We start from the raw sequence: 24,815 nt of genomic DNA, 5'->3' as shown, positions 1-24,815 counted from the left end.
TTCACCCCCTGCCCTCGCTCTGTGGTTTAAAGCCCCAGACTTGCCATGAGCTGTGATGTGAGTTAAAGATGTGGCTCAGTCCCAGCATTGCTACGGCAATGTAAGGCAGCAGACAAAGCTCTGCTTTGACCCTGACTGGGATTGCCCATATGCCACAGGGGTGGCCCTCAAAAGACAAAAAAAAAAAGGTATACAATTACTTAAAAAGTACATTTCACACTCCAAACGATAACATATTTTATCTTATCCAGGAACCATGACCATAATTTACACCATAAGTGCAACAACAATGTCCACATGACATCATCAGAGATTGCATCACTGTCACCACAGGGTGGTAGTTCATCAGTGAAACATCTACAAAAAAAAGTAGTAGAAAAAAAATGTGGGTGTCATTTTCTCTAAAATCCTCAAACTGATCTAGGTTATTTTTGCCTTTATCTCCACCCCTTTATATGTCCCGATTCACACGTAGAGGTTGCTTTCTTCTTTTACACAAAGACAGGCTTAAATACAAATGCTGGCCTTTAACACCAAACCTCAGCCAGGTGAACAGGTCCCTTGAAGATATAGAATCTGTTTGACTTAGCAGCTTCTTATGTTTCTCTTTTACTGTCTATCTGGAGTACATTCAGAAGAATTATTTTCAATCATACCAAGAGTCACCTCAGAGCCATCCTTGGAGTAGAAAGGACCCCACTTTGTCTTAAAAAGCAAGGTGCCATTGTTGCAGAGGGGAAAAGGAGGAGGGGCAGATGCCAAAGGAATCTCCCTGCTCACACGTGCACAGGCTTTCAGAGGGCAGGGTGCACCTGGTGCAGGCCACAGGTGGCAAGAAACCACTTGCTTGTGCTACAGCAGCCTGGACACATCTTGTGCTGGCTATAGGTGTCCAGATCCTTCTCGTGGGGGCTAAGGGCATCAAGTGGGTAAGTGAGATGTGGTGCCTCCTGAGTGATCTACAGGCAGTGGGGACAACCCAAAGCAGTCATCTCAGAAACCACAGGGAGTCAAGGCCTGCCACCGGTAGGGGTGTGTGATCAGGTCCAAATCTCTGACCACATTCACCTCAGAGGTCAGAAATCAGAGCGGGCACTACAACTGAGCACCACTCAGTATTGCTGTCAACACCCTGGCCATATAACCGCCCTGCAACTGTCAGTGCCAAATGCTCTGACAGTTGCACGGAAGAAGCCCCCAGAAGGTGGAACAGTGTCCTTTGCCAAGACCCTGTAAGTAGGAGCAGTGTTGCACCACCTCCTGTGTGGGCTAAGAGGGACAGGCTGCTTCTTATGAGGGTCCTCAGTTGGGGGGGCAAACCACCAGAGGTGTGCATGGCCTGCTACCACTAGGGGTCCAGGAACAGGCACCCCTTGTGGCCCTAATCACCACAGAGGGCACCTCAGAAGAGGTCATTGTGACCAAACACTACCTGTTTCTGCTCCAAGTTCTCTGGGAATTCACAAACCATGCCACTGCCACTGCCACTGCCACTGCCACTCCCAAATGCTCTGGGCACCTCATGATTCTGCAAAAAGCTCATCATCACTCCCAAGGCCTTGAAACAAGGAGTAGCTTGTGCCACCTCCCTGCATGTACTTGCTGCTCCTAAGACCCCAGCAAGAAGGCACTATCAGCCCTACCCACTACCTCCCTCTCCCTGGAAATACACTCTGCACCCTCGGGATAATGGCCTGCTCACTCCCAAGATTGAGCCAGCAAGAATGCAATCCTCCATGCCCCAAATAAATGGTAACACCCCACAAAATACAAAGGGTTGCTCTTGCCTAGAAGTAACCCCCCAAGACTAGAGTTTTGCTTCCCCAAACTCACAGAAAAAGAAAATCATAGACACGATGAAGAAGCCCAGGAACAATTCCCACATAAGGTACAGGAGATTTCATGTGAAGCAGAAACAATGCAACAGACCTCCGTAGGCCAAAAAACCTGAGTTCAAAAGGGGTAGAGTGAATATATACTGAAGGAATGAAGGCTGAATATCAGGGACTTACGAGCACATTACAAACAGTCATGTCGATTACTTTCGAGAGGAATGAGGAAATTTAGGGGAAAATAGGGAAAAATTAGAAAAGTCTTCTGCAGATAGCCAAACTGGGCTAAAGGCACTGAAGGGCAGAGTGAAGAGTGCAGAGGAATGAATTAGTGACATGGAAGATAGCATAATGGAAATCACCCAATCAGGACAGCAGGCAGAAAACCACATGAAAACACATGAAAGCAACATAAGAGATCTATGGGGTAGCATAACAGGGGTCCATCTATGCATTACAGCAATTCAAGAGGCAGAAGAAAAAGAAAAGTGGATTGGAAATATATTGGAAGAAATTATGTCTCAAAATTTTCCCAAACTAAAGGAAACAGGTATCAAAATACAGTAATCACAGAAGGCACAAAACAGGCTGAACACAAATATGCCCACACCTAGACCTACCATAATGAAAATGGCCAAAGATAAAGAGAGGATTCTAAAGGCAGCAAGAGAAATACAACACATTAACTATAAGAGAACCCGCAAATCACCTAATTCCTCTAGAGAAACACTACAGGCCTGAAGAAATTGGCAAGCTACATACAAATTCCAAAAGGAAAACTCTGAAGCCTAGAATACTCTTCCCAGCAAGACTAACATTTATTTATTTATTCATTTATGTATGTTTTATTTATTTATTGAGTATCATTTGAACTGGAAAGGGAAACAGAGAATTTCTCCAACAAACAAAAGCTAAACGAGTACACCAATACTAAACCCATTCTAAAAAAATACAGATATGGCTAAAAGAAGAAGAAGAAGAAGAAGGAGAAAAAAGAAGACAGAACATATACAGATTGGAAAGCAGTCACTTAAATCAGCCAGCATACATCATCAAAACATACAAACAAACAAAAATCTACTCGAAAAGTCATGAGAAATACAAGGAACACCAAAAGGACAAACTCGAAGATCTCAAAGAAGAAATTCAAAAGCATAGAGTGTAGGTAAGGAAGTATGAAAATATAGACACCTATTTTTAAATATCGTGTTGCAGCCTATATGACTACCAGGCTAAAGCAAGCAGATGTAGGAAGTGGTTAACCTACTTGAAAAACAGGGAAACCACAAATCAAACCAAACATTACATTCATGAAAACTAAAAAGAAATGTATCCAAGCATAAAATAAATGGAAATCATCAAAAAAAATGAAAGAGAAAAAAAAAAAAAAACCAAGGTAATAGAACGAATCAACTGAAAAGCAAGGTTTAACATGGGAATAAATACATGTTTCTCAATAATTACCTTAAGGGTCAATGGACTGAATACTCTGATCAATAGACACAGAGCAGCAGATTGGATCAAAAAGTAAAAACATACAACCTGCTGTCTGCAAGAGACTCCCTTTAGAGCAAAGAACACGTATAGACTGAAAGTGAGAGAACGGGACATGATATTTCAAAGGTCAAGACAGGAAAACAGGAGTTGTGATATGCATAGTAGAAAAACTAGACATTGAAACAAACAAAGGCCATAGAGAAAGATAAAGAAGGACACAATTTTAGAGAGCCCAGATGGTGAGAGAGTAGGGGGATTTGTTCACCTCTCCCACAGATGCAACAAAAAATACACATCTACATGTAAAATGACTCACACAGAACAGCAACTGAACGCTGGCAGAAGAACTGAAACCTCCAAAAATGGGAAGAATCTCTTGACACAACTGCATAAAGCAACAGAAAAGAGGAGAGAGAGAGAAGGGGCATCAGGACTGGACTCCTGAGAGGGAATGGTGAAAGAGAAAGGGAACCCACACCCTGGAAACTCACCGAACCTGCGAAAAGATCAGCTGAGTCCAAGGGATCTCCAAGATGCCACGAAAAGTGCATCAGCAGGTCAGAGGACTGAGAGGCAGTGTGAGAGCCACACAGATCATCAGAACTGCTGGCACAGGTCACAAAGACTGAGACGCTTTGGTGGGGACTGGGTGCCAAGCCCTAGGCTTTGGAGGTGAGTCCCTGGGAGCAGGCTGGGATTGGTGGTGTGGAGACAGCATAAGAGATGAGGAAGTGGTGCCCCAGGGGTGAAGGGTTGCAAAGAGCTAAGGGCTGGGGACTGGAAAGCCACAAGAGAGGGAACCCAGGAGAAAGTCTGGGCCTGCAGGAGAGACATTGCACCGTTGTTGGGGAGGGGAGAGCAGGATGTGTGGGCCACCAGAGAATACTCCTTGCTCCACAGCATTTTCACTTGCACAACAGCTAGTAGAGCACAGAGGGCATTCCCAGCACATCCCCCGCTTCCACCACGGGCATGCCCGGGGAGAAGCCACATTCCTTCTGCAGTGGACTGGGCCCACTACCCATGGGAAGGCAACCACCTCCTTAGTGTTCCACCCACAGGAAGTGCCCACTGCCCTGGTGCACCCCAGCAACCTCCTCCCCAAATCAGGAAGTTCACCACCACAGCAGCAGGAACAGGCCAGCCCTGCCCACCCTTGGGAAGGGCTCTGCTGACACAGCGTGAGAGAGCCAGCACCGCCACCCTCGGGAAGCCCCTACTGCTGTTGACCACTAGGGCAAGACGCTCCCGGCCATGGGGAGTGAACGTCCTCCACGGCATGCACCGGCCAGGCCTCCACACCCTTGGGAAGCCCTCCACTGCTGGAGAGAACCACAGGCAGCTGCCCCTGGCTGCAGGAAGGGCACCAACAATGGGACGTACACCACACTAGGAGAGACATTGCACCATTGTTGGGAGTAGTGCACGTCCACCATGACAGGCACTGGCCAGCCCTGCATGCCCTCAGGAAGCCCTCCAATCTTGTGGCACAACCCATCAAGCCCTACCTTGCTTCAAGAAGTGCACTGCCAAGGCAGAACACTCTGGCCAGCCCCACCCAGCCTACGGAAGCTCCCCACCAGAGCAGCACAACCCAGCCACACTGACTGCCCACAGGAAGCACCTAGCCACGGCGGTGGGACCCGGCCAGCCATGCATGCCCTCAGGAAGAGCCCAACCACCACCATGTGCCCTGACTGTGCCAAACTACACTTTGGCTTCCCCAAATTCACACTAAAAGCAAAACACAAGCAAGATGAGGAAGCTCAGCAAACATTCCCAGTTTATGCAACAGGAGAATTCACCTAAAACCTTCAACACTCAAACAGTCTGACAGACTTTGAGTTCAAACGACACAGAGTGACCATACGAAAGAGATTCAGAGAAGATAAGCACTGTAACACAGACTCCCTCAGAAAAGAAATAGAAAACATAAGGAGGAGCCAAGAAAATCTAGAAAATTCATTTGCAGACCTACAATGTGAGCTAAGGGCAGTAAGGGCTGGAAGGAATAATGCAGGGGAACTTATCAGTGATGTGGAAGATAGAAGAAAGCAAATCACCCAAACAGGACAGCAGACAGAAAACCAAATGAAAAAACCCTGAAAGCAATATAAGAGACCTATGGGATAACATAAAGTGGGCCAATCTGTGCATAGTAGGAATTCCAGAAGGAGAAGTAAAAGAAAAGATTATTGAAAACGTATTGGAAGAACTTATGTCTGGAATTATGCCCAGCCATGCGAAGTGCCCCACTGCCCTGACATGCCCTGGGAAACTCCTCACCACTTTGGGAAATGCACCACGACCACAGTGGAAACTGGCCAGCCCTGCCTACTCTTGGGAGGTGCCCTGCTGCCATGGGGCAACTCGGCCAGCCCTGTCCACCCTTGGGAAGTGCTCCACTGCTACAGGTTGCCCCAGAAAGCCCCAGCTAGCCATGGGAAATGCACCTCCACCTCCGTGGGCACCTGCCAGCCCCACCCACACTGGGGAAGCTCTCTCCACTGCAGAGCGAGCTGGCCAGCACTGCCCACACTCAGGAAGCCCCCCACTGCCATGGAGCACCAGGGCAAGCCCCGTCCATGTGCAGGGAGGGCAACTCCAATGTGGCAAGCACTGGCCAGCTCCACCAGCCTTTGGGAAGAACCCACCTGCCATGGGGCAACCAGGCCAGGACTGCCCCCCTTTGGGAAGTGCTCTGCTGAATGGCATGCCCCAGCAATCCCCAGGCACATGTGGGAAGTTCACCTCCACCATGGTGCTCACCTGCCAGGCCCATCCACCCTCGGGCAGGGCCCTCTGCCACGGAGTGAACTGCCTGGTCCTGCCCACCTTCAGGAAGCAACTTTCTGCCACAGAGGAAGGAGGCCAGCCCCACCCACCCTTGGCAACTGATAAGCTGAGCAAACTGAAAAGCACTGCATGCCCACAGGAGGCACTCTGCTGCTGCTGAGCACCTGGGAAAGCCCTGCCCAACTGCAGGGCTGTGCCTCAACCACATCCCATATCATCCAGCCCCAACTGCCCTTAGGATGGTGCACAATGCCCAACCATGCCTGGCCATGGGAAGAACCTAGGCTCAGCAGTGTGACCCAGCAAGACATGCATGCCCTGCTGAAGTGCTCCACCAACGCGGTGCAGCCTCAACTGTGCCAAACTACATTTTGGCTTCCCCAAATTCACAGAAAATGGAAAACACAAGCAAGATGAGGAAGCTCAGAAAACATTCCCAGTTTACACAATTGGAGAATTCACTTAAAATCTTTAACACTGAAGCAGTCTGACAGACTTGGAGTTCAAAAGGGAGACAGTGAAAAGACTGAAGGAATGAATACAAGATATGAACAGGAATGCAGACGCCCTCAGAATGCTATGAGAAAACATAAGGAGGAGCCAAGCAAATCCAAAAAATTCATTTACAGAGATACAAACGGAGCTAAGGGCAGTGAAGACCAAAATGAATAACGCTGAGGAATGAATTAGGGATGTGGAAGATAGAACAATGGCAATCAGCCAAACAGGAGAGCAGAAGGAAAACCAAATGAAAAAAGATGAAAGCCATATGAGACTTACGGTATAATAGAAAATGGGCCAATCTTTGCGTAGTAGGAATTCCAGAAGGAGAAGAACAACAAGAGGGGGTTGAAAATATAGTTCAAAAAATTACCCCTGGAAGCTTTCTAAATCTAAAGGATTCTGACTTCAAGGTACAAGAAGCACAGAATGCCCCAACTACTTGAACCCAAATATAACCACACCAAGACATATAATAACAAAGGCAAAAATTAAAGATAGAGAGGATTCTAAAGGCAGAGAGAGAAAAGCAAAGTGTCAATTAAAAGGGAAGCCCCATAAGGCTATCAGCTGATTTCTTCACAGAAACTCTACAGGCCAGGAGGGAATGGCAAGAGATATTTAAAGGACTGAAAGGAAAAAAAAAAAATGCAACGTGGAATACTCTATCCAGAAAGAATACCATTTAAAATAGAAGGGGAAATAAAGTATTTCTCCAACAAACAAAAGCTGAAAGACTACAGCAATACAAAAATCACTTCTGTAAATTAAAAAAAATTGGGGGGAAATGATGAGGAACGAAACTGCAATTAGAGAGCACTCAAACTATCAGGCTAAAGCACACAGTGATAGTAGGGGATAAACATACTTAAAAAACAAGGCAACCACAAATAAAAATGGAAAATTACATTGAACAAAAATGAAAAGAGAAGTACTCAGGCATAAAATAAATGGAGACCAGCCAACCAAAAAAAAAAAAAAAAAAAAAAAAAGGAGAAAGAAAGAATGAAGTATAATAGAATCATCTGGACTAAGAGTTTTAAAGTGGCAATAACTAAACATCTATCGATCATCAGATAAAATGCCAATGGACAGAGCACTCCAATGAAAGGACACAGAGTGGCTGATTGGATAAAAGAGCAAAACCCCTCAATATGCCACATGCAGGAGACTCACATTAGGACAGAGGACACATATAGATTGAAAGTGAGGGGAGCGGAAAACATATTTGATGCCAGTGGACCAGAGAGGAAAGCAGGAGTTGCAATACTCACATCAGATAAAAGAGACGTTTAAACAAAGGCTGTAAAGAAAGACAAAGAAGGACACTATTTCATAGTTAAAGGCTCTGTTCGAGAAGAGGATGTTATAAACAGCAACATGTATGCCCCAAATACAGAAGCACCCAGATATCTGAAAGAAACATTAACAGATATGAAAGGAAAAACTGATGGGACTACAATCTCAGTAGGAGACTTTAACACCCCACTCACATCAATGGACCAAGCTTCTAGACAGAAAATCCATAAGGCAACAGAGATCCTAAAGGACACAATGGAAACATAGACTTAATCGACATTTTCAGGACATTACACCCAAAAAAATCAGAATACATGTTCTCCTAAGTGTGTAAGTAATAATCTCAAAAATTGATCACATATTGGGGCACGAAGCTAAGCTCAACAAATAGAAGAGTATAGAAATTATTGCAAGTATCTTCACTGACCACAGTGCATGAAACTAGAAATCAACCAGAGCGAAGGAAATGAGAAAAAAACCTACTACATGGTGAAAAAACAACATGCTCTGAGAAAACCAATGGGCCAATGAGGAAATCAAGAAGAAAAGTAAAAGTTACCTGGAGACAAATGAAAATGAAGACACAAGCACTCAAATTCTGTTGGATGCCACCAAAGCAGTGCTCAGAATAAAGTTCATCGTTACGCAGGACTTCCTTTTACAAAAAGGAAAAGTCTCAAATTGACAACTTAACCCACCACCTAAGTGAATCAGAAAAAGAAGAATCAACAAAAAATCAAGTCAGCAGAAGGAAGGAAATCATAAAGATGAAAGAGTAATCAATAAATCAAAGAAACAATACACAAAATCAACCAAACCAAGAGATGGTTCTTTAAACGGTAAACAACATTGACACACCTCTGGCTAGGCTCACCAGGAAGAGGAGAGAGGAACAACCCAAATAAACAAAATAAGAAATGAATAAAGAGAAATCACAATGGATAGTACAGAAAAACAAAAAACCATATGAGAAAGCTAGCAACAATTATATGCCAACAAATCTGACAATGTAGAAGAAATGGACAATGTTCTGGAGTCTTTCAGCCTGAAAAATCAGAATCAAGAAGAAATAGATCAACTGAATATATGGATCTCTAGTAATAATGTTAACTGTATCAAAAAAAAAAAAAAAAACTCCCTACAAAAAATAGTCCAGGACCAGACGGCTTCACAGGCAAAATCTAACAAACATACACACGGGAAATGATGCCCACCCTCCTTAAGTTTTTATCAAAATGTGGAGTAAGAAGGAACCATCCCAAAGATATTCGAGGATGCCAGCATTCCCCTAATTCCAAAACCAGACAAACATACCACCAAAGGAGAAAACTATAGGCCAATATCATTGATGAATACAGATGCAAAAACTCTCAACAAAATTTCAGCCAACCCAAACCAACTACATATCAAAAAGTTCATACACCACGACCAGGTAGGTGTCATCCCAGGTTCACAAAGATGGTTCAACATGCGTACATCAATCAACATCATACACCACAGTAAAAATAGAAACATCAAAAACCATATGATGGTCTCAAAAGATGCAGAAGAAGCGTGTGACAGAGTTCAAAATCCATACACAAAATAAAACTCTCACCAAGCTGGATAGAGGGAACATTCCTGAACACATTCAAAGTCATATATAACACACCCTCAGCAAATATTGTACTCAATGGAGAAAAGCTGAAATCCTTCCCACTAAAATTTGGAACAAGACAGAGATGCCCATTCTTGCCACAGCTCTTCAATATATTATTGAAAGTCCTAGCCACAGCAATCAGACAAACAAAAGTAATTAAGGGCCTACAAATAAGAAGAGAAGAGGTGTAAAACGGTTATGCTATGCAGATGACATGATACTACATTTTGAAAATTCCAAATATTCAACCTCAAAACTGTTTGAACGGATCCACAAAGTCAGAAAAGTAGGAGGATATAAGACTCACCTTCAGAAATCAGTTGCATTTCTGTATACTAATGAGGAAATTTAGGAAAGGCATAAAAAATACTACACCTTTAAAAATGGCATGGTAAAAATCAAATACCTTGGAATAAACCTGACCTAGGAGGTAAAGGACTTATAGACTGACAACTATAAAACATTAATGAAGGAAATTAAAGAAGACGTAGAGAAATGGAAAGATATTCCATGCTCCTGAATGGGAAAAATTAATGCTGTAAAAATGGCCATTCTACCCAAAGCAATCTACAGATCAATGCAATCCAAATCAAATTACCCACGACATTTTTCACAGAAAGAAAGCAAACAATCCAAAAATGTACATGGAACAAAATAGACCCAGCTTTCCCAAAGCAATCTTGAGAGTAAAAGAAAAAAACAAATAAGCAGGAGGCAAAACGGTGAAATGCTCCTAGACCTCAAGCCATCTTACAAAGATGCAGTCTTCAAGAAAGTGTGGTAATGGTAACAAAACAGCGAGACAGAACAATGGAACACAATGGAGAACACAGAAAGAAACCCAGACACCTTTGGACAAATAAGCATTGACCAGAAAAGAATCATACACAATGACCAAGTGGATTTTGTCTCAGGTTTGCAAGGAGGGTTGAAAATACTCACAGCAGAAAGCATCACACAGTACACGAACATATGAAAACTAAAACCCCACATGATCCTCTCAATAGATGCAGCAACAGCATTCCATAAAGTCCAACATCCACTCACGATCAAACCTCTTACCAAAGTGGGGATCTGAGAAATATATCTTAACACAACAAAAGCCATTTAGGACAAACCCACAGCAAACTTAATACTCAAAGGAAAAGAGCTGAAAGCCTTTCCACTAAACTCTGATACAAGACAAGAAGGCCCATTCTGGCCCCTTTTATGCAACATAGTATTGGAAACATTAGGCACAACAATTAGACAAACAAAAAAAGTCAAAGGCATCCAAATTGGAACAGAAGAGGTAAAATATTCCCTACGTGCAGATGACATGACACAATGTATAGAAAATCCTAAGGAGGCCACACCAAAACTACTCAAACTGACCCACAAATTTGGCAAAGTAGCAGGATACAAAATTGACACTCAGAAATTGGTTGCACTTGAGTGTACTCACAATAAATAAAAAAATTTAAAAAATAAAAAATAGAATATTTTGAAAATTACACCCCCAAAATTTAAAGACCTAGAAATAAGCTTGACCAAGGAGCTGAAAGATTATAAGCTGAACCATAAAACTTAAAGAAATTAAAGAGGATTCAAATAAAGGGACAGATATCCCATGATCCATGTTTGGAAGAATTAATATTATTAAAAAAGCAATAGTATGCCATAAAATCTACAGATTCAATGACGTCATTATCAGAAGACCTCCGTTATTTTAACAGGACGAGGACAAACAATCCAAAAATGTATATGGAACCATAAAAGACCCAGATACGCAATGGAACACTAAGGGGGAAAATAAAGTACGAGGAATAACTCTCCCAGACATCAGGCAATTTTTCTGAGCCACAGTAATCAAGACACTGTGGTAGTGGCACCAAAACAGACATACAGACCAACAGGACAACGTGGAGAACCCAGGAATAAACTCACAACCCTGCATTCAATCAATCTTTGACAAAGGAGGCAAGAATATAAAATGGGAATAAGACAGTCTTTTCAGAAAGGGATACTGATAAAACAGGACAGCTGCTGGTAAGTCAATGAAACTGAAATACACCCTCACACCATGTACAAAAGTAAACTCAAAATCACTTAAAAATGTAAACATAAGATAGGACACCTCAAATGACTAGAAGAGAAGAGAGGCAAAACATACTCTGACATCAACAATAAAAATCATTTTTTCTCAACATCAGTCTCCAAAGGCAACAGAAATAAAAGCAAAAATAAAGAAAGGACTCAATCAAATTGACAAGTTTTTGCACAGCAAACGGAACAATGAAAAAAGACAACCATTGGAATGAGAGAAAATATATTTTCAAATGAAGCCACTGAAGGGGCTTAATCTCTGAAATAAATGGCTTATAAAACTCAACAGCAAAAACCTACCAGCCAGTTGAACAATGGGAAAAAGACCCGAAAAGATATTTATCCAAAGGATACCTGCAAATGGCTGACAGGCACATGAAAAAATGCTCGACCTCACAATTTTTAGAGAAATGCAACTCGAAATTACTGTGAAGTACCACCTCACACCTGTCAGAATGGCCATCATTAGCAAGTCAATAAATAAAAAGTTCTAGAGATGGTGTGGAGAAAATGAGCTGAGCTGCACTGTTAGCTGGAACGTAAATTGGGACAACCACTACAACCACTATGCAGATCAGTATGGTTGTACATTAGAAAACTAAGTATAGAATTACCCTATGGCCCAACAATACCACTCTGGGGCATATACCCAGATAACTCTTTCCTTGAAAGATATACATGGACTGGAAAGTTCATTTCAGCACTGTTCACAACATCCAAGGTATGGAAACAACCTAAATTTCCATTGACTGAAGGGTACATTAAGATGTGGTACATATTCACAGTGGAGAACTAGAGTTCATGAGAACAAAATAATGCCATTTGCAACAACATGGATGGAACTAGAGATGCATATACTAAGTGAAGTACATCAGAAAGGAAGAGACAAATGCCATAAGACAGCACAGATCTGGAAATGAATAAATGGCACCAATGAAACATTCTAGAGGAAAGAAATGCATGCACTCGGAGAATAAGACAGTCAAGGGAGAGGGGTGAGGAGTGGGACAGACTTGAAGTCTGGGGTTAAGCAGTGCAAACTTTTGCATTTGGAGTGGATAATTAATGAGATCCTGCTGTTTAGCACAGGGAACTCTATCTAGTCAGGCGTGATAGAACATGATGGAGGTAATGTGAGAACAATAGTTTGGGGGTGTGTGATTTTGTGTTATTGTGTGTATGTGTGTGCATGTGCGTGTGTGTGTGTGTGTGTGTGTGTGTGTGAGAGAGAGAGAGAGAGAGAACAAGAAATGAAGAGGGACAGACTGGGTCCCTTTGCTCTACAGGAGAAAACCGGCAGAACACTGGAAACCAATGATAATGGGAATAATAACAATCATGAAAAATTAAAGTAAAGCAAAATCTCTGCAAACAAGTCTCAGGTCTCACAGCAGTGGTTTCAATCTAGAGGCGTTGTGTTAACCAAAGCGCATGGGCCCTGGCCATAGATGGAATACAGCAGTTAGTGCATTACTGTCTCCAACCAGAGAGAGGCAACACTGTGGCTTGCTTAGGGTGGCTGCTCCTCCCATATATAATTTGGAACCCTGAGAGTTCCAAATTATGCCCTGAGAGCCAAGCCCTACATAGGGCTCCAAAGGGAAGGCAAAGTGACCCCCTTCAATGGAATAGGGACTTTCAGTGGGATGTTCAGGCTTTAAAGGCCAAGGTGAAGAGAGTGACAGCATGGGGACTTCCCAATGTGGATAAATCCTTAATTCTCTGCAATCACAGAGGTCAGGGAAGGCATTAGGAGTCCTGAGTCAAAGATGGGACCAGATTAGGGACCAGGGGCTAACCTTTCACCATAACTCAACTCAGGGACCCTGGCATGTCCTGCTGCCTGTGGGATGCTTGCAAGCTCCCCCTGGACAACACAGAGATGCTGTCATCCCTCATCAGCCACTGGCTCTGCTAGAGTCAAAGGACATCACTGGATCCTTTGGAGAAAGGTTAACAAGGTATGAGGGCCTATTGAAAGACACTCCCCTCTTTACCCTACTGATGGGCGAAGCCCTGCACACAGCAACCCTGCTTCCAGCAGGCGAAAGTGGGGACTTATCTCGTCAGTGTATAGAGACCATAAGACACACCTACTCCACAGGTCCAAACTTCAAGAACAAAGTTAAGAATAAGGGGTGTACAATGACCTGGGGGGGATGAGGCAGGCTAGGACTTGGGATCCTTTGTTGTGCTGCTTGCCTCTTGAACAATGTCTCCTTGAACAATGAAATAAAAAGAAACAATAAGGGACTATAGATAACTGCATGCATGGGCAGTTGGGAAAAAGATGAATGAGAAGATTCATAAAGGCAAATAAAATAAAATGAAATAAAAATTAAAATAACATAAAACTTAATAAAATAAAAAATAAAAGAAAAGAAAAAAAATAAAAAAATCAACCCTCCATCAAAATCGGGGTGTCAGATGCAAAAACAGTTTATGTGGCATACATAGTGGACAATACCACTGAGGAAGTGCACAGAAAATCTAAACCACCCCACTGACCCAAACCTTACACAACACTTACCCCTATCCCGCCAGCGAAGAAACAAGCTTGCCCCTCCTCACGGAGCAAGAAAAGGAACTTGTTACATTATTAGTCGCCTTTTTCTCCTCAAGGGCTCAATAAAGCCTTCCCTGAATGTCTGGTGCCTCACTTCTCATCAACGTCTATTTACCAGGGAGCCAAGAACCCTGGTCAGTGTGAAGTACATGTTTAGTGGGCTATACGAGTGGCTCTCCTAGTCTCCATCATGGTTAAACTGAATCACATACAAGCCAGAATGATTTCCCCAGATGTTCTTATGTGAAAATTTCTTCTGTCCAATATAATCTGCATTTGTGTGTAGCCAATCCAGAAACCAATCTATACTCTTTGGAAACAAGGAATGCAAACCAAAAACTTTACAGTAATTAGATCAGGCAGAAATACCACGAACCCTGAATTTATGGTATTTCCCTATTGTGGAAACCTGCCTTCAACACCTCTATGAAACAGTCTCGGGAGATCAACTACAACGTCTAATTCAAAAAAAAAAAAAAAAAAAGAATTCTGAACCACCACAATATCTGGATAATCCCCTCAGGAAGCCTGAACACAAACATCATAGCATCCAGTAAGTAAAGCAGTCTTGGAAGGAACCTGCCAGGAAGCGAGACATCACCACTGAGCACTTACCTCAGGATGCAGTTCAGTAATCCTAAGACCTTTGTGGTAGCTGGCTTGTAAACAACCACCTCCTCAGCAACTAGGCAGAGAGACAACCACACTCAACACAGCAACCATGCATAAAGCCAAACTGCAAATTCTTCACAAGATTACAGTGTAACAATTACTTCTGCCATATTCTTTCAGGAAATCCCAACACAATCTCTTTATAGCCACTGGACCAGCAAGATTAATCACCACCTGTGCAGCCACCAGGATAAGCACCAAAACCAAAACCTCTGTAGTCATCACATGATGAAGGCTGACCATATTTTGGTAGTAATTGGACCGGGAGGTTGGACCTCAGTCTCTATAGTAACCAGCCAGTGGGCCTGATCACAACTTCCACTAGCCTGATCAGGAAGTCAAACCAGAACTTCTACTATAACCATTCAGCCAGCCAAGCCATAGTCTCTGCAGAAGCCAGAGAAGACATCTGAGCATAATTTCCACAGCCACCAGCCATGTAAACTAACCACAAACTCTGTCCCAGCCACGTAGATATTCACCAAGCGACCTCTGCAGAATTTGGAAGGAAAAGTTCACTGTACTCATTTCACCTAACAAGACAGGTTATCTCACCATATCTGCAAACACCAGCCTAATAAACAAAAGCACAACTTCTGCAGTACACCACAGTTTACAGCAATGCCACTGAGCGAGGCCAGGGATCAAACCCCACCCTCGTTTCCCAGTCAGATTCATTTCTGCTGAGCCACAAGGGGAACTTCCTCAAGTTTGCTTTCTACAGATTTCTGCAGTCCAGTGGTCTCCAACTTATACCCTGCTCTTAGAGGGGAAGAATCAATACAGTCAAAATGAGACTACTACCTATAGTAAGCTTCAGTGTAATCCCTATCTAACAGCAAGTTACATTCTTCACAGAACTAGGAAAAAATTACAAAATTTGCGTAGAAACACACAAGATCTCAAATAGCCAATATAGCATAGAAAAAAAAAAAATGGAGCTAGCAGAATCAGGCTGCCTGATTTCTGAGTATACTGCTGAGACACAATAATCAAACCAGTACGGCACAAGCTCACAAACAGAAATATAGATCAATGGACTAGGTTCGAAAACCCAGAAAGAAACCCAAGAAGCTACGATCCACAAAGGAGTCAAAACATAGATTGGAGGAAAGGCAGTGTCTTCAATAAATGGTGCTAGGAAATCTGGGCAACAATTTAAGAGAATGAGATTACAACATCTTCGAAAACCACACATAAAAGTAAACACAGGATGGATTAGAGACCTAAATATAAGGCCAGATACCATAAAACTGCTAGAGGAAAGCATAGGCCAAATGGTCTTTGGCATCAATCATGGCAACGTCTTGTTTTACCCACCACCTAAAATCATGACAATAAAGGCAAAAATAAAATGGGTGTGTTGTATGGCTTGCCTCTTTGCAGTACAGTAGAAACTGAAGCAATATTGTAAAAAACCTACATTTATATTTTTACTTGCTATATGTGGTGTAATCAATACATCAAGAGACATTTACAGCATTGAATGCAGGTATAAGAAAAGAAAAATCTGGGAGTTCCTATTGTGGCTAGGTTCACATTAAGGCCCCCGTGGTGTTTTTGAGGATGCAGGCTTGATTTCCAGCCTTGCTTAGTTGGTTAATGACCCAGCATTGACATAAGTTTTGAGAGAGGTGGCATAATCAAGTTCAGACCCAGAGCTGCAACGGCTGTGGTGTGAGCTTATAACCAAAGCACTGATACAACCCCTAAGACTTGAACTTCCATATGCCAGAGGTGCAGATGTAAAAAGGAAAGCAGAGAATGATCTAAAATCACTCATAGTGTCCCTATTAAGAAACTAAAAAGAGAGGAAAAAAATACAGAGAGAATAGGAAAGAACATTTGAGCAGTTATCAATAAAGGGAAATCAGGAGGTTTCTAGAGAATAATCAGCCAAACAAATGATATTTCTTTGAAAGATTAATAAAATATTTAAGACTGTAAGCTGGATATGAAAAAACATGATGAGACCCTAAATATTAACATCACAATTGTAATAGGAAACTCAGCTACAGATTGCATGGACATGAAAAGAACAATAAAGTAATACGTGAACAACTTTATGCTCACATATTTAACAGCCTATAAGAGACAGATCAGTTCCTTGATAGAAAAAAATCTGTCACACAGGAAGAAATAGATAGGCTGCCTAAGCCTGTATCTATTAAACAAATTAAATTAATAATTAATCATGATCCAAATGAAGAAGTCCCCAAGGCTTCAAGAGATTACCAGAAAATTCCACCAAACATTTGAAGTAGAAATGATAAACTTTCCACTATATCTATCAGAATATAAAGCACAGAGTGTAACTGCTGTGTTTTCCTATTAGTCCAGCACTGTCCTGCTACAGAAAGCTGAAAAGATCCTTGGAAATGAAAACAACACAAAAATGCCTCTCATAAACCCAGATGAAAAGTCCTCTGTGACAAATTAGCTATCATCCTAGGTATGCCTATTCAAATTTCTGAGGTGAAATAAAACCACTTCAACAGATTGAGAGGAAATTTCATATGATCAGATCAGTGTAGAAAAGACATGTCACCAACCCAACACCTATTGATTATAAAAGACTATCTGAACTAGGAATAAACTTAAATTCATAATGTCATAAATGTCTAGCACAAAACACCCATAGCTACCATATTCAAGAATGAGAAGCTTAAAAGTTGCCCATGAAGCAAATCACCATCTCTCGCCATTTCCACTTAATACTGCACCAGAAATCCCAGCTAAGGCAAGAGAAAATGAAATTAAATGTATGAAACAGAGCAAATGAAATACTCTTTTTCTGCAGATGTCCTAACTGTCTTGGTAGGAAAAGCCAAAGATTGATCAGTAAATACTTCTGGAAGTAATCTGTAATTATAATAAACTGGCAGGATTCAGGGTTCTTATAGGTTAATTAGTTTCCAGCCATGGAAGAGGAAGTTGAACGTGCAGCCAAAGTTTATTCATATGCTCAACCCTCTAAATACTGAAAGTAAGTATAAGTGTAACAAAATAGCCACAAATCTATATGAGGAAACGATGAACATCTGATGCAAGAAATGAGTGGAAAGTAAAAGAAATTAAAGGAAATTAAAATAAGTGCATGAGTAGGCTTTATTAGAAAGACCAAAGCTGACCAAGAAGTCACTTCTTCCCAAAGCGACCTCCAGATTCCATACAATTCAAATCAAGGTGGCAGCAAGTTAGTTTATGAACATTAACATCCTTATTATTCAAAATGTTAGACAGTGTGGTAAAAGACCCAGAGTAGCTACCGCAGTGCTGAAAAAGGTCAAAGCTGGAGGACTGATGTATTAGACTTCACATGACAGTGTGGCACTTAAGAAAGAAGAGACACATTTGTTGATAAAACACCACGGAGCCCAGAAAAATAATTGCTCAAACCCAGTCAACTGCTCTTTGACACAGGAACAGAAGTTACCCAAGGTGAAAAGGCCGTCTCTCCAGGATGTGGTGATGGAACAACAAAAATTTCTAGGCAAAATTTTAACATAATCCACAAAAAAAAAAAGAAAAAAAAGGTCGACCACAGACCTCAATTTTAAGAGGTAAAACCACAAAATTTCTATAAGGTAACAATAAGAAATGCTAAATGACTCTGTTTGTAGCATTTTTTTTTTTTTACATTGAGCACCACAGGCATGATCCATGAAAGAAATTTGTAGTCAGATTTGATTTCATTTAAGAAAAAAATCAATGGGAAAAAAAATTCTCTCCATGACATGCAATGTCCACAGACTAAGAAGGCAAGCTTCTTATACTTGGAGAAAATACTTGCAAAAGACATATCTAAAAAGAACCTTATCAAAAATATACCCAAAAAAGGCCCTTAAATCCCAACAAGAAGGAAAAAAGAAATTGATTGAAATTGCCAAAGACAACAGACACCTCAGAAAAGAAGATACACAGATGGTAGAAGGCATAGGTAGAGAGGCTACACATGATATGTTGTCAGAGAAATGCAAACTTAAGCAACTAGGGAATATAAGAATGACCAAAATATTGGGCACTAACACCAAGGGTTGGTGATGATGTGAAGCAAAAGAAACACTCCTGCATAGCAGGTGGGGATGCAAAACAGCCCAGCCACATTGTAAGTTTTCAGTTTGCTACTGTGCTGCAAAGATAAACCCATTCTGACCATATGGTCCAACATCCATGCTCTTGGAGTTTACCTAAGAGTAGAAGATACATACACAGACACACACCCAAACATGGCACATGATATTTAGAGCAGCTTTGCTCCTAATGGACAAACCCTGAAAGCCAGCAAGAGTCTTTCAGCAGGTTAATGGGTAACTCAATTTTGTCACATCCAGACAATGGCGTATCGGTTGGTGCTAAAAAGAGATGGGTTACCAATGCAAGAAAGGATATGGAGGAAACATAAATCATGTTACTAAGTGAACAAAGCCCCTCAGAGAAGACTGCATAAACTCTGTGATTCCTACTAAGCACATTCTGGTAAGAGGAAACCTAAGGAGACGGTGACAGGATGAGCTAAGGGTGGGAGGGTAGAGGGAGGAGGGCTAAGGAGAGAGGGCATGGAAATGAATGAAGCCCAGAAGGTTTTCATGGTAGGGAAACTCCACTATACCAGACTTTACCATAGTGATTACACCTGTCACGAAACATATGGCCAACCCCAAAAGAATGTACAATTCCCAGAGCAAACTGGACTATAGGTGATAAGGATGTGTCAGTGTAGGTGAGTCAACTGTACGAAAGGTAGCTCTCTGGTGGGAGATGTTACAATCCGAGGGGCTAAGCAACAGGTCAAGGGAGACACAAAAGGGAAACATCTATGTACTTCTTACTTTTACGGTGAACCTAAAACTCTGATTCAAAAATTCGGTCATTATGCAAAAACAAAACAAAAGAAATACACATTTTTAGATTTATAAAAATTAACAAAACAAAATACCAGTTTATTATCATAAAATATTATCATATAATAATGAGTATCCGGGGCCTGAAATGGTCTCACTGTGCTAACATCAACCTGTGGGTACAAGTGAACACTTTTCAAGACTTCAGGAGAGAATAAATTCTCTCTTTTCTGTGGTTAGAAGCCATCCATGTCCCTTGGGTCATGGCCATTTCCTCCAGCTTTAAAGGCATCCAGGTGCCTGCAAAGGCCTAAGTGATGCTATCATTTAGAGCTCTGCTTCTGTCATCACATTTCCTCATCAACTCTAACTCTCTTACCACGTCCCTGTATAAGGACACTTTGTGACTCCACTGAGCCCTCTGGGTTATCTAAGACAGTATTCCGCATTTCAAGAGCTTTACCTGAATCCTACCTGCAAAGTCTATGTTGCTGTGTAACATACCATAGTCACAGTGTCCAGGGATTAGACTGGGTGGGTGTGCGGTAGTAGATATTATTCATGTGGCTGGGATACATGACAGCACCTACACCAAATTGCAGAAAAGTAAAGGTTCCCAGCAAGACGTGGCAAGAGAGAAAAAATAACCTATAGGCACTGATCCCAAACACATTCTCTTTATCAGCAGGAGGCCAGAGTTATCCCATGATGCCTTGGTCTATACCTTCCTGTCTCCTGGGTGCAAGATATCCTTCATATTCCCAGTGCAGTCTTATGTGAAATGTGGAATTCAGAGAGGAAACTCCTTGTCTCAATATGATTCCAAACCAATCCTCGAGAAATTATGGCGACCCCCTTCATGTTTTCTGCGACACCTGGCTCGCAGGGAGTTCCACAACCCACCAGAACATGGAGCCCAGTCATTTGCAGCTAGTTACATGGAGAATTAAACCCTGTTGGCTGTGTCCTTCCCCCCCCCAACTTCAATGGGGTAACACTGACTCCCGACAGCCAGGTTCTCAGCAGGGAGGTGGGGCATGACCTCCCTGAAATTACACACAAACTTTGATGAGCACTGTCCTGGCCTGCCAGCAGATCCCCTGAGAGGGTGTTGACCCACACACCAGAAGTCCAGAGAGGAGATTCCTTATTTCTCTGTCTGTGTAAAACAGAACTGCCTGTTCTACATACTGCCACATTAGTCCTGACAAGGCACTCAAATAATCAGTTATTATTTGTTTAGAATACATAGGCACTTTTCTGGGCAGCTGCCCTCTAGTCTCAATTCTGGAAGTTAGGGTAAAGCGGAGTCACACGTAGAACTTGGTCTAAACCAAAGCAATGGATGAGCAACACTGTTCGCATTTCTACCAACCTCCAGCTCGGTTTTCCTCTTGGCCACACAGTAGGATCACATTTCCCAGTGACATGTGCTGCTTGGCAGAGCCATGTGACCAGGCTGCAGACAATTAGGGCTTAGGCAGAGGTAACACACACCCCTTGTCCCTTCATCTCCTGAAGAACCCTCCATGCCTTCTCATGCACCCTGCCTGTTGTCTCAAAACAAACAACCTAGCAGAGGATGGCTTCTCTGTTCTGAATATCTGTGCCCCTCCCCCCAAGTTCATATGTTGAAATCCCAAAGCCTAACATGATAGTGTTAGGGGATGGGGCCCTCACAATGGGATCAGGCCCTTTTAAAAGACATTGACCCCTTCCTCCTGTCTCCATGTGTGCACAGCAAGGAGTAACTGGCTCTTAACATAGAGAGGGCTCTCACTGAACATGACCATGCTGGAGACTTGGTCTTTGACTTCCAGCCTCCAGGACCAGGAGAAAATATGCCCCATGCTTTGTGACCTACTCAATCTAGGATATTTGCTGAAAGCCTGAAAACTTGGGAGAGTCCAACCATGGAATTAGCCTGGGACCCCAAGTGACTCTTTAGATTACAGAGTCTCCAAAGCCCCCTTCCCCACTCCCACAGCCCATGCCCAACTGACATGAACAAGAAACACATATCCTGTTAAGCCACTACTTGGAGGCTGTTGTTAGAACATTCAGCCAGCCAGCACTGTGGAAAAAGGGAGAAATTATCAGAATCTGTGAACAGTCTTACTAACATAATTGGGGTTTGGTATGTGATCGTCCTGAGTGATTTCACAGCATGTGAGCTGAGCACAGATGCTGTAGGCAGAGGACTGGATGCCTCATCCTACCTCATCCTGGGTCTTCAGGGGGAAGGAGTGAAAAGGAACACTCTCCATGGTTCTCTTAGTGACAGCACTTACTTTCCTGCCTCTATTTAGCACAGCTGTCTGCCCTATTGGCCTCTGAGTTCCCCGACAAAAAAGCATGCTCTTCCCTCTAATTGCTTTTTAAGACAGAACCCTCACATAGAGCAGGATTTCTTTAACCTTTTTGGAAACCAACCAGGTCCATCTCAGAAAGGGTTACCCTATAAAAACCAGAATTTGAAAAAGTCAAAGACGATTTCCCTGGTATAGTAGTGGGTTAAGGATGTAGCATTGTCACTGCTCTGGCTCAGGTCACAGGTTTAATCTGTGGCAAAGATTTGATCCATGGCACAAACACTTCAATTCAATCAACTACAGTGGGATGTAATTTGGCTGAGATGGCTTCTGAATCATAGCATCCGCAGAGCCAAAAGAAAGAATGAAAAAGAAGAAACACACAAGGTAGCCAAGTGGCAGTCAAGGAACAATTGGAAGGGGGCAGACTGGAGAGAGGAAAGGGCACATAGATGTGGTGGTGCTTGCAAGGCCCAAACTGTATGAAAACTAGGGCTCAAGGCCATGGTGCCCTGGGATCTTTCCTCCCCAGGATAGCTCTTTTCACACAGGAACCTGCTTTGAAGGGAGAAAGGCAGCTCCGTAGGCCACAGGGTCTATGACACCTCCCTGAAAACACTCACATGCTCTGCTCTGGCTTTCTACCAGCCAAGATGACTTTTCATCTATAGGCTGGTTTCCCAAGAGTGACTCTGTCCCTGACGAAGCAAGAGTCCTGGACAGAGGCAAGATCTAGGCAAGACGGTTTCCTCTGGCAAAGGAGAAAGTGTCTGAAAACAAACCAACCAAGGCAACTCAAAAGAGCAGCAAATGAAGGACCATTTCCCTAGTATCCATTTGCTCCTTTAGAGCCAAACTGCACTGCACCTGAAAATCTGTCTCCAGCACCATCATTTGCCTTCTTCTAGAATGTTCTGAATTGATCCTATTTCTCCAGGAAGGGTAAGATCTGCTTGTCCAAAGAACAAGGGACTCAAGTCACATTTCTATTTCACCTCAACTTTCAAGAATGCGGAAAAAGAGCTATAATACAGAATAGAGGAAGTCCCTGGTGGCCTAGCAAGTTAAGGGTCCAGGGTTGTCACTGTTGTGGGTTGGGTCACTGCTCTGGCAGGAGTTGGATCCTTGGGCCAGGAAATTCTACCTGCTATGGGTCAGGCTAAATAAACACAGAAATACTGGGAGCAAGTAACGGAGGGCTTCCTCTGTGGTAGGATAAACCCCAATCACTTCTTAACAGCCCCAAACTTGGCCAACCTTACCAGCCAATGGCCTCACACAACCCGTTCCTTTAACTCAAAGGCCTTTGGTATCACTCTGTCATTGGTTTGCTTCTGGAAACAATTTCCCAATTTTCATTTATTTTAGGAGTTTGAAATGAGCCCAGGCATCTTCTTTCGCTCCAGGTAGAGAAGGGAAGAATCCAAGCACCACTGAAACCTAAAAAAGAGCACAGGAAAGGGAGGGCCAACACAAAGGTGTGCTTAGTTTCTTGGCAAAACAATTAAGGAAGAGTTCCTAGCTGACATGGACTAGCTTGTGTGGAAACCAAGCTTCCTTTGAACTGGCCAGGCATTTGGAGATCATGCCACAAACTAAGGTGGCAGCTCAGGATGGTGGAAGAGCCAGCTTATCTCTACCTCCTACCCACACCCTCCTTGAGATAGATCCACAAGGTTTTGCTGACAATGATTAAAGCAGCCCATGTCCCCAAAGTGGCAAGCAAGGGTGGTATTTTCACTGGTCCACAAAAGGGATGATGTCCATTCCCACTGAGGAAAAGGGTGTCAACTCTGCCTCCCAAATCAATGGAAGGCAAGCAAAAGTTTCTCCTCATGACAAGGTAAAAATTAGCCTTTTTTGAAAATTAGAAATTTTCAAAAACAATTGAAATAATTCAGAAAGAGAATGGTAAATGCCATATGAAATCATTTATATGGAGACCCTAAAATATGGCACACATGAAGTTATCTACAGAACAGAAATGTCTCCTGGACATAAAGAAAATGGAAGGGAGAGGCAGTGGAATGGACAGGGAATTTGGGGTATGTGGATGTAAAGTATTATATTTAGGACAGATAAGCCATGAGAGCCTGCTGTACAGCACAGGGAACTATATCCAATCGCTTTTGGTAGAGTTTGATAGAAGGTAATATGAGAAAAGGAATGGAGATACATGTATATATATGTAAATATATATATATATATATATTTGTGTATATGTATATATATTTGTGTGTGTGTGTATATATATATATGTGTATATATATATATATATATGTGTATATATATATGTGTGTATATATATATAAATATATATCCACAGCCATGATTGACTTATTTTGTTGTACAGCAGAAATAGTCAGAATAATGTAAATCAACAATAACATACACATTGTAAAAACTATATCAGCACATTTCAAAAGGATGCTGCTCCAGACGCCAGCAGGAAGTCTAACACAACTTGGTAAGAAAACCTCACCTCAAGATGCCCACAAGCAAATCAAAAGCTCTCCCAACATCCCAAGTGCCAAAATCACGCCTCCTCACAATTCCGCAATGGGTTCCATGTATGCGATCCTGAGCTCAGCAGAGGGAACTCAGGCACACATGCTGTTCACACAGAATAGTAGGTATGAAGCAGAGGGGAAAAATACACCAAACAAATTATTTGAGTTTTCCTGCCCCCAAGAATAAAAAAGGGGATGATCCAAGCCACAGGCCTGGTGGAATATAGATCAAGTGAACATGTATACAAGAATTCTACGCTAC

At 42.5% G+C, this 24,815-nt stretch overlaps 1 pseudogene; it reads left to right on the top strand.

Annotated features, from left to right (window-relative positions):
- Positions 756-24,815, top strand: part of LOC110257957 — a 92,707-nt pseudogene continuing 68,647 nt past the window's right edge.

This window comes from Sus scrofa, chromosome Y (assembly GCF_000003025.6).
Source record: "Sus scrofa isolate TJ Tabasco breed Duroc chromosome Y, Sscrofa11.1, whole genome shotgun sequence".
Taxonomy (NCBI): domain Eukaryota; kingdom Metazoa; phylum Chordata; class Mammalia; order Artiodactyla; family Suidae; genus Sus; species Sus scrofa.
The sequence above is the reverse complement of the archived record's forward strand: the minus strand, read 5'-3'. Positions and strand labels throughout refer to the sequence as shown.